This window comes from Sturnus vulgaris, chromosome 1 (assembly GCF_052056855.1).
Source record: "Sturnus vulgaris isolate bStuVul1 chromosome 1, bStuVul1.hap1, whole genome shotgun sequence".
Taxonomy (NCBI): domain Eukaryota; kingdom Metazoa; phylum Chordata; class Aves; order Passeriformes; family Sturnidae; genus Sturnus; species Sturnus vulgaris.
Genome location: NC_142243.1, coordinates 97,438,998 through 97,449,900, shown reverse-complemented (window position 1 = coordinate 97,449,900; position 10,903 = coordinate 97,438,998). Strand labels below are relative to the sequence as shown.

The 10,903-nt window shown below is 45.3% G+C and overlaps 1 long non-coding RNA gene across 1 annotated transcript; it reads left to right on the top strand.

Annotated features, from left to right (window-relative positions):
- The first annotated feature begins 5,458 nt into the window (after positions 1-5,458).
- LOC148225371 (uncharacterized) lies at positions 5,459-10,037 on the top strand. The gene is made up of 2 exons (XR_015806444.1): positions 5,459-5,687; positions 9,463-10,037. It is a non-coding gene; the product is annotated as an uncharacterized LOC148225371 (long non-coding RNA).
- The last annotated feature ends 866 nt before the right edge of the window (positions 10,038-10,903 follow it).

Sequence of the window (10,903 nt, the reverse complement as noted above, 5' to 3'; positions counted from 1 at the left end):
ACACTGCAAGGCTGCTCATCCTTACAACAGCCTCCTGAAGTACTGGGAGCTCGTATGCTGGATAAAAAGTAGCCATGTCAATTTTTGGGGGGTGAAAACACAGGAAAAACAGTATCTCTACATATCTCTGAGGTAGGGCATCTGCTGGAATACCATCCTGATATGAACACATCAGTATCCTTAAAATACATAATTCTCTAAAATTTGCACCACTTTGATGCACTCTGTGGGGAGGGGTTATATCTGAGGGGTCTCACCAAAGCAGGGCTAGATACAACATGGAAAGAAACCTGGTCCCATGGGTCACAGACAAGCTGTGACATGCATGTCCCCGTGTGACGTTTTGACAAGCAACTGCAGTTGTATGTCCGAGAAAAACACAGTGTCTAGTATTGCTTTAGGGAAAGAGAAAAGTTGCTTAACCTGAATTATTGCTGAATAGTCTCAACTATAAGTCAACATCTAAGGCTTTATCCTCAGTTTTCTGTAACATCTCTAACCTCATTATGTGCAGGCAGTACACATAACCATGTACAGCAGCTACCTTTCATTTCAACTAAGCCTCAAAGCTGGTCCCAAACCCCAGAACTAAAGCTCTTTTCTCTCTTATAAAAGACAGGCAGGCTTTACAAGGATATAAAGGCATCTGGTGCATTTTTGAAGCACACCTTAAACATTTGATGCAGTTAATGTTCTCCTGGGAGCCTTGATGGGCAGCAGTGCTGGAATGTATCTGTATGCCATAAGCAGCATCTCAGTCCTGGGCAAGGAAAGGGCCCTAGGACTCTGACAGTGTGCAGTGCACCATCTAAAGTGGGGTGCTGGTCTACTGAACTGGAGCAGACACTTAATGAATGTAATGAAAAAGATGGAATGTGGGGTGTTCCCCCCATTCTTTGGAAACACTGATGGGATTTTGTGTCTGTGGGAGGTTATGGTTACCCCATGTACAACCAGAGAGCATATACAGGAGGTGGGAAGTGGAGGTGTGAGGAAAGATCAGTGTAGAGCAGCATTAAAAGATCTGCAATAAATCACAGCTTGATTTCTACTTTTCCTGTGCATTCACAGTTTGGATATGGTGGTCAGTGCTAACAAAATATTTGGACCTAATTCTCAAAGGAATACCAAGCAAGTTTGCCAACAATACTAAATTGGGAGGACCTGTTGACTCCCTCAAGGGCAGAGAGGCCCTGCAGAGAGACCCTGACAAATTAGAGGACTGTGCAATCAGCAATTGTAAGGAGTTCAACAAGGGCAAGTGCTGGATTCTGGACCTTGGATGGGGCAACCCTGGTTGTGTGTATAGTCTAGAGAATGAGAGACTGGAGAGAAGCGCTGTGGAAAGGGACCTGGTTGATGGCAGGGTGAATCTGAGTCAGCAGTGCCCTGGCAGCCAGGAGGGCCAACCCTGTCCTGGGGGGCATCAGGCACAGCATCACAGCCAGGCAAGGGAGGGGATTGTCCTGCTCTGCTCTGAGCTGGGGCAGCCTCACCTCCAGTGCTTGGGGACAGGTCTGGGTGACACAGTATAAAATATTAAACTAGAGAGCATCCGAAGGAGGGCTACAAAGATGGTGAAGGGCCTTAACGGGAAGCCATATGAGGGGCAGCTGAGGTCACTTGGTTTGTTCAGCCTGGAGAAGAGAGGACTGAGGAGACACCTCACTGCAGTCACAACTTCCTTGTGAGGGGAAGAGGAGGGGCAGGCAATGATCTCTTGTCTGCGGTGACCAGTGACAGGACCCAAGGAAACTGTATGAAGTTGTGTCAGGGGAGGTTTAGGTTGGCTATCAAGAAGAGGTTCTTCACCCAGAGGGTGCTTGGGTGCTGGAAGAGACTCCCCAGGGAAGTAGTCAGAGCACCAGCCTGGCAGAGCTCAAGAAGCATTTCAACAATACTCTTGGGCACATGGTGTGACTCTTGGGGGTATCCTGTACAGGGCCAGGAGTTGACTCAATGATCCTGATGGATCACTTCCAACTCACCATATCCTATGATTCTGTGATATGCTAGCCATGTTTGCTGACTGGTTGCAAATTCTGCTCATGGATGTGTCCCCTTGATCTAGGAGCTCCTGCTGTGCTGAGCTCTCATCCCAGTCAGAAGCTGTGCTGGTGCAGTGACATCACATCTCCATGTGAGCCCTCAGCTCTCCTCCCAGGGAAACCAGAGTCTGCCAAGAGAGCTGACTCCTGCTCAAATCTCCCTCACTTTCTGGGCTTGGTTCCTCATCTTAGAGTCAGGGAAAATCCACACCATCACTGCAGGCTGCAGTGATGAGGGGAAGCCTAGTGCTAGTGAAAGGAATTTCTTTTGAATGAAATATAACTTCAAAATCTCAGGCACTTAGAGTCACTAAAAATTAAACAGCATTTTCCCCAAAGTGGGTGTTTTGACCTAACCAAATTGTAAGAGTAACTGAAGATTCTTGCTTTGAGTTAACGCAGTGAGTAGGACTTAAAAGAAATTAAACCTATCAGTCGCTGTGCTTTCAAAAGGTTAAAATGATTTCTTTTTGAAACTTTTGCACACTGCAGCTGTGCCCTGTTCAACACTGATGATGGTGCAGAGGAGAGGGAGTTGTGCTTCATTGAACCTAAGCACAGTCACTAGCAAAATCTCTGCAAAACCTCTGAAGGAGAGGGCACCATGTCAGTGCAAGGCACTGTTATTACAAAACAAGGGAAAGAGCTAACAAAGTTTCTTTGAGGATGAACATTTTGAAGATTTGAATACCTATTGCATTTTTGTGAAGATAGTTTTAACCTATTTTGTCACACCCAGCTCTGTGACTTGAGATTTCAATGTATAGTAAGGAAAAACAATGCCTATTGAAGCACAAGTAAATGAAAATTGTGGAATTATAAATTATACTGAAGAAAACACAAAAGTTTTCAATAAATGTTTTGGTTTGCATATGGGAAAACATCAGTGTCATCTGGCAGTCTACATCAATGGGAAAGTATTTCCCCCTTGATCTTTCCCAGAAGATTATTTAAAACCGTAATTTTGAGAAGAGTTATACTAGGAACTTCATGTTGGTATTTCAGAAAACTTGAAACACCAGAAGAATTCCAGAGAGCTGTAATTTAATGTTGTGTCACCAATGATGTGATAGCCTGGCAGTGGTATTGGCCTCGTCAAGGAACAGCTGATGTAGAAGTCATATAAACAAAATTAGAAGAGATGGAGTACAATCAGTGGCAATCATTAGGATTTTAAAGAAAATAATTGTATTGATAGTGTACTCAGACTTTAGGAAGAAATAAAACTTGCTGCTGCATGAGATCTTTATATACATAATCCAGGTGAGAAATCCTCAAGGATGCCAGTTTCTAAGGAGGACATACAAAGATTGGTTCTTCGCTATGGGACTGAACTATTTGTATGCCAGTGACCTGAAAGGAAATTTTAAACAGTGATTGACTGAGTATGCAGATGGCACGATGTCTGGAGAAGTGGAAAACAGGCTAATTGAGGAAGTGAGATAGATTCATCTGCTTTACTATGGGCATAGCTGGGAGCAAGGGAGATAAGCCATTCTGACAGGATAGCATTGACTTTGTCTTGAGAAATTTGACTCTGAAAGACTTGAGATTAAAGAGAAAAATCTGAGAAGAGCAGACCCTCATGTGATACTGCAACCTGAAAGTGCTTTAGCAGATCCTTGAACTGATCCTGATATATAACATATATACTTTAAAAGCATGAGTACACATATCATGTAACTTCTGGATTTTTCCCTGGTCTAACAGTTTTGGAGCAGTGGGCTCCATGCTGGTGTCCACATCTCTCCAAGGGACTGGTCTCAAGAAACATGAAAATGCTTAACAGATTAAAACTTCATAAGGAAACAGTCATTGATAACAGTCTGCTTAGCAAAAGATAAGAGTGGTCTGAATATTCAGATATTCATGATAGTTACATGAGATTTTTATATGCACAAACAATAGTGAGACCTTAGCTCTCCTGGACAGGAGGGAAAACTAACTCCAAAACAGTAGACAGATCAGTGCTAGAAGAAATAAAATGTAGCTGTCTTTAACTGTGATGGTATCTAAGCCTTGGGATGAGTTTCAAAGATGGACAGAGATTTGCCATCATCACTTTCCAAATCAAGCTGGATGTGGAAAATAATAAAAAATAGCCCATGCCCTAAGAGCTGAGGTCTGCACTGAGCTGGAAGTTCAGTGCCTGACAAATGCCTCCATCTGGCCTGAAAATCTGCGACTAAGCTTTGGCTGCGACTAAATTTTGGCTGGCGCCCGAGTCTGCAGCATGAGTGGGGCGGGGGCTGCCCTGTGACCGAAACGGGCCCTGCTCCTCCCTGCTCGGATCCCACCCAGCCCGAGGGAGAGCACTGCCTTGTCCAGGGTCAACAGCACTCCCGAAATAGCAGCCAAAAAGTTAATGTTTCCTTGCTAACCCCTTCAAGAGAGAGGAGAGGGGGCTGAAGGGGAAGTCTAGCACTGTGCCTGTGTTGTTTGGACTCTCCAGCTGGCAGGTTTGGGAGCCAACAATCCCTCTGTCTGAGAGAGCAGCTAGGATACAACTGTTCCCAGTTACATGCAGGTGAGTTGAAGAGGATGTCACCAAGCCATAGACTTGTAGGATACCTCAGGTGGGGTGGGACTTCAGAAGATCATCTATTCCGACCTCCTGCTCCAAGAAGGGTCATGCAGAGGTTTTAAAAATGTTCCTGCCTTTGAAAAGCAGAGCCTCCTCTAGCTGTTTCTGGATCAGCCCTGCCAGAAACAACTTAGCTGAGAGGCTGGAACAGATTTTTGAAGTGGTGTATCATTCCCTTCAGATGACACAATATATATGTCAACTAACCTGCTTACATTTCTCGCCTTCCCTTCTACATTTCTGATTAGGAACATGGGCTAAAGGTTTCAGAAACAGCAGAGAAGCTAAAAAACCCACTGGGTCTTCAGAGCACTTGCAAATGTCCATATCAAGTTAGAGCATGTGGATGATTATCCTGGGAAGCAGCATCCACCTGTGTTGAATTCAGGATGCAGAAAATGCAATGGGGTACTTTCAATGCCAGTTGATTTACCCACTGGCATGAGGTCTTTCCTAGACTATCAGGTTTTCTTCCACAATGCAAATGCACTGACCTCTCCTTTCTGCAAATTCATTGCCCTTCTGAGCCCAGACTGGGAAACAGGGTGAGAAGTGGGGGCATAGAGACGTGAGAAATGTATTTGAGTACAGAGAGAACATCATTGAAACTGCTTTCTTTTCTGAGCTGATGCCTTTCACTGGGGCTCAGATAACTAGATTTGGCACTATTCATTGCTAAGTTTTCCATACCAACCGCAGCTGAGCTTTGTTTAAATGAGGCTTGCTGAAGCTGTGCTGAAAGTGAGTTTAAAGGTTCACAGTCTTTGGAGTGGATCCAGGCAGCTCTTTGTGCCTTCACCTCCCTTAGAAACTATGGAGGGCTAGGGGCCGGGAGAAGATTTGCATGAGCAAGTTCTTCCCCCGGCTCGAGTGCAAAGGGGAGCAGTGAGCAGCGGCAGAAATTGAGCACCATGGGCCAGATTCTTCCTCCTCCTCCTCTGGACCCTCTTATCGGCGTTTCTGCTATTTGACTTGATGGCACTCAGTACGCATGTAAATGATGGTACAGGATGCAAGCAACAAGGAATTAAGCACCAGCAGAAGCAGTTTTAAGGGTAAGAAATTATGACACCGGCTTTCTATGCCAGGTTGTGGCAGCTGGAGAGGAGGACGCTAATTCTGCTCTGATAGTTTAAGTATCAAGTCACCTTTAGCCCCTATTAAGACTACTCTACTACTTTAACGACAGCTGCACCTGTAGTGTTGAATGCCCAGTGTGCTACTTTGCACAGTGGAGCCACTGTAGAAAATACACTGAGTGTCCCCCCAGCTTTCTTCTGAAGTAACTTCCTTGAAGCTGCTGAACCAGTGTGAAAGTATTTTTATTGTATCTCTGGTCCCTTTGTTCTCTATTCTCTAAGGAGAAAAAGAGTCTGGTCACCCTGTGACCTTGAAGCCCACAGACAACTTTAGATTTACACAAGAAATACCACCCGGGCTTGTAACTGGTCTCTAGTCTGAGTAGAAGAAGGATTAGTTTAATAAAAAATGACTTTACCTTCCCCAAAGGAATCATCTTCTTCTCCGGGTGCAGTCAAATCTTCTTGGGAGTGCTGCATCGTGGCAAGGACGCAACTCAGGGTGCAGCCAGAGCCGAGTGCTTGAACCTGTTCCTACGCTACAGCTCGACTGTTTCCTTTCACCAGTTTCCTAAATATTTTGGTGGTAACAGCTTCCGCATCTGCACTTACGAAAACAATCTCATTCATAGAAATGACGCCTCTTGTTTTTACAGTCAGCCTTTGAGATGAGCTTTGAGGTGGGGTGTCCTTTTGAGACTCTGAGATGAGCTTTGAGGTGGGGTGTCCTTTTGGTGTGAGTTTTGAGAGCAGAGGAGGCAGGACAGGCTCGAAATGCTGCACCCTCCCCTGTTGCTGAGTGCCATAACTGCGCAGCGGCAGCCTTGTCAGCCCGGGGTGTTAAAAGTTTTGCATATGAATGGGGATGTTTTCTGGTGGCAGAGGTAGAGCCGAGGAACAACTCACCCTGCTCAGACTGCAGAGCAACACCTCCCTTTCACCCCAGGGACAGTGTGACATGAGGAAACCCCCAGGTTCTCTCACTGTTATTAGTCCATGGAACTAATTTTTCTCTTAGCACGGCAGCAGTGGTATCCCTTTCTCACCCACGCTGGGGTGGCCCAAAGCAATGGACATGTGGACAAGCTGGAAAACCATAGGTGATGGCAGCTGTGCCACGGGCAGATGCCTGGGCAGGGACATGATTCTCACAGTTACACTCATCCGAGTCACAGTCTGTGGTGCACTACCAAACCTAAGGACCTTCCTGATCAAGTGTACAAGAGAACAATACCAAAGTAAAACTTACTGTCTGCCAACAATAGGTGTATTTAGTATCTCTGTCACTACTAATTTAGCATCACACTGGTCTGCTCTGTCACTTTGTTTCTTGAACTTTATAAAGCAAGTTGATTCCTTTGTGTCAGGTCCCTCAGTTTATGAGTTATGTTTACCTACAAACTAACGTACTCTAGATTTGTACAAAAATATGTTTGGCCTATAGGTAATGTCTGAGCCTTGCATAGTCCTGCTGTCTTAATTGGTCCACTCAGGCATATTTCATATATATGTCTGTCCACTGTGGGGCCTAGCACAAGCAGGCCCCCAGAGCTCTGCTATCAGAAGTTAGAATGTAATGACAGTAAACCTGAACTGAGCAGTGATTACTCAGTCTAGTAATTGCATGTCACCACACCCTTGGAAGCGAGACTCCCAGCACAGCAGCCGTGTTTGCTGCAGCTTCCGGCAGATGAGTCACAGATGTAATGAGCTCTTCTCTAGTTATTATGTTGGGATTTTTTAAAGCTCTCCCAGTGGGTTGTCTGCAAGGCACTGCACAACTTGAACTAAAGATGGGACAAGTCCATTTGAAGCACCTGATCTCATTCCAGCCCAGGCCATGTTCATTAGCAGATCCTATGGCAGCACTTTGGTCATTATAGGAAGGTGAAAAGACACTTCCCAGCTCAGGCACAGCCTTCCTCTGGGTGCAGGGTCCCTGGAAAGTGGTGCTGCATCCCACCTGCTCATGCCTCCTCCTCACTGTCGTATCAGGTGTCTTGGTTGCACAGCCTGTGAGTTGCTGCCTTGACAGGGTTGGGAAGCTATATTTTCCTAGGTGGATGTGGTTGAAGCCACGACCATCCCAAGACTGGTTTTAAGTGGGGCATTGTGGTTTGCCCACTGGGTTGTTTTCCTGCCACGGCAGCAAGACTCCTTAAGGAACTCCATTCCCAATAGGCCCCCCTCATACTCGGCTTTGCTTTGAAATTACACTTGTTCAAATCCCCACAGACATGACAGTTTGGTCCAACAGGCAAGAGAAGAGGACTTGTTTCTGGCCCTGCTGTGATGCCTTGAGTTTTAGCATATATATTTTTCAGAATCTCTGCTGCTTAGTGTGTAACTCTGAAACTTCAAGTTTGATGTTAGTAAGTTCTCTTCACAGGGTAGTTGGACAAAACAATCCCTTCCCAGCTAGAGAATCAAGGACAACTGGTACCCAAAAAGCAGAAACAATGGTGAGGGAAAGGGGGCAAGCCAGGGGGCTGATACTTCATTGCCTGGAGCTGTGCTTGGATAATTGACCCTAATATGTAGATGAACCAAAACATATAAAAGTGTAAAGACTTGTGTCCAGGAGGCATCTTGGATTTGATTTGGGTGCAGCCCCGGCCAGGCTCTTGCACTGCCCAAGGTGTATCCCTTCAAGAAATACCTATTTTATTCCTTTTGCTCTGCCTAGTCTCTGTTCCAGGTCAGCCTTTCCAATCATCAGTTCGACAGCCTTGGGGAAGTCACTCATCCTTTTTTAGACATACTCACCCTCACCCTTTTTTTTGCTCTGCTTATTTTAAATTATTTTTTCAGGCAAGGACCATCTCTGATTAGATGGTACCTGCTCCCTATCATGCTCAGCAAAACCATCCCTCTGCATCAGTATGGCTCTCCTGCCATGGTGCTGAGTAGATGGAGAAAGTCATAAAAAGAAACACCATTATTAGGTGATAAGGGAAAGCAGAGAAGAAGAGGGGATCAGCAAGAGAGAGAGAGGTATGAAAACAGGAATAGTAAGAGACATGAAAGCTGCAGAGGAGAAGCATCAGTCTGGAGGGAAGGAATGCTGACAAAGGAGGCTGGGACCTCTCCAGGCGCTGCCTCCCAGGGTCAGGAACTCTTGAGCTTGAAGAGGCTGATGGGGCCAGCATGTGAAATGATTTCTGGGACTGAGGGAAAGGAGAAGTGCTGAAGGAAAGACAGCCACTGAGTGTCTTAAAGCTTCCCGGCAAGACCTGCTCCTGGCAATTGGCAGCTGCTGCCCATGGTTTGCTTGAAACAGCAGGAAAATCTGTTGAAATCTTGAGCCCTTGGAAAGCCAATGGTTAAACTGCCCCAGGGTGTCAGTCTCTGAGGACAGGGGTGGCTCAGAAGAGGCTTCTGCTCTGTTGAGGAAGGTTTTTGGGCTTGAATAGAATAAGTTTCAAGATGAATGATGTTACAAATACAGATGTGAATACTCAAACCAGACAGAAGCCCAGTAGGAAGAATCACAGAGAAAATAACAGCAGTGCTAACTTTTCTGCGTTGTCCTGCAATTGGACCTTATTTGTAACTTGGGTATGGGAACTTTTAGCCATTTACCCCTTCCTTCAGACACGTGAAGGAGCAAGCCACACTGTCCTGGTTATTGTGGCAGCTCCCTTTTATGCTGCATTTCCCTGGGACTTAAAGCTATTTCCTTACCCACTGTTTTCAGTCAGCCTCTCCGGATGCCTGTTACCTTGACAGCCCTTTTTTCTTTTATTTTCAGGAATTAAAAGGCATCAAAAGCTGTCCTCTCTCCCGAAAACAACTGTCACCAGAATTAACACACCAGTCGGGCTGGTGACGAACGGTAATGACTCAGCCTCCACTGCAGATGCACAAAGAAGAGTTGCTTTGACTCGTTCCTGTTTGTCACATTGTCCCTTGACAGCAGCCTCACCTACATTGCTTGCGGCACGTGATGTTCCTCCAGAGACCTGTCCCCCAGGGGAGCACAGTGCTCTTTCCCTCAAGACAGGATAAATTAACACGGACAAAACCAGTCCATCTCACATGGATACCCAGGTTCCCCTTCTCCCTGCTCCATCTTTGCCTTTGGGCCAGCAGGATTTTGCCCTGGCTGTGTGTCTTTGCTGCTTACTGATCTTAACCATCAGTCTAACAAAGCGACCTCCTCCCTGCTTTGTCTTGTAGCATATCTGGGGTTTTCCCTTTCTGTACCCACAAGAATTTTTTTCTCATTCTTGTTGATCTGTTCTGAAACACAGTAAGTTCTTTTCACCTCTTGGCTTATAAAGACCCACTCCACACCAAAAATAAAACCCCCCAATCAATTCTGCATCCACTGCAAAACTCTTACGTGTGTATTTTTCATGTAACCGCATCTGATGCTGCTCTCAGAAAAAGCCACCACCCATTTTCTAAGAACCTGTCAACAAAAAGCAGAGGAGCCTGGGGGAAATGTCAAAAACAACGGTGGATCAAGCAAAGGGGACGACTTCTACAGCAGCTTCTTTAAATGACTCCAACCTTACCCTTCTTCCCTGCAACTTAGTTTACTAGAATTTCTGATCCGGGAAAAAGTCAAGTGTTCAGATGTTTTATTTTCAGATACAGGACTAAAGCCATTCCTAATGAAAAAGAAGTATAAAAGATTGTGCCATTTAGACGTTTTGGGGTTGTTTTAATTCAGCCCTACCTTAAATTACCAACACCTCCACAAGCAGCAGAAGGGATGAGTTGGCCATTTTCTATGTCTGAAACAGCTCTGCCCTATTCACATTTCCTCCTGTTGCAGCACTAGAAAGATTGTCAGGATACAGAAAGTTGAGGGTCACAGGGATAGGTAGTGCCCTACTTTGTTCTGAGGCTGTTCTGTGAGTGAAGATTACATTTGGTGGGATAATCTACATAGAAAACAAGGAGGGGGAAAAGTGATAAAGGAAGGGCAGATGATTCTGAGGTGGAGACACTATGAAAGAGAATGTAGAAAAAGGTGGCTGACACTGGTCAGTTTGATAAAGTGAGTGTTCATATGCATTTGGACTACTTGTAAAAGTTTTGCTCTGGATATTGCTGCAGTGTCAGTCCTCCAGCAAAACATGCTTCTCAAAAACTTGATAAATAGAGTTAAAATAACTTTGTCTATTTATTAACTCATTTGCAAGTTACAGGGACTCCAGAGACTTAGATTATGTTTAGACAGT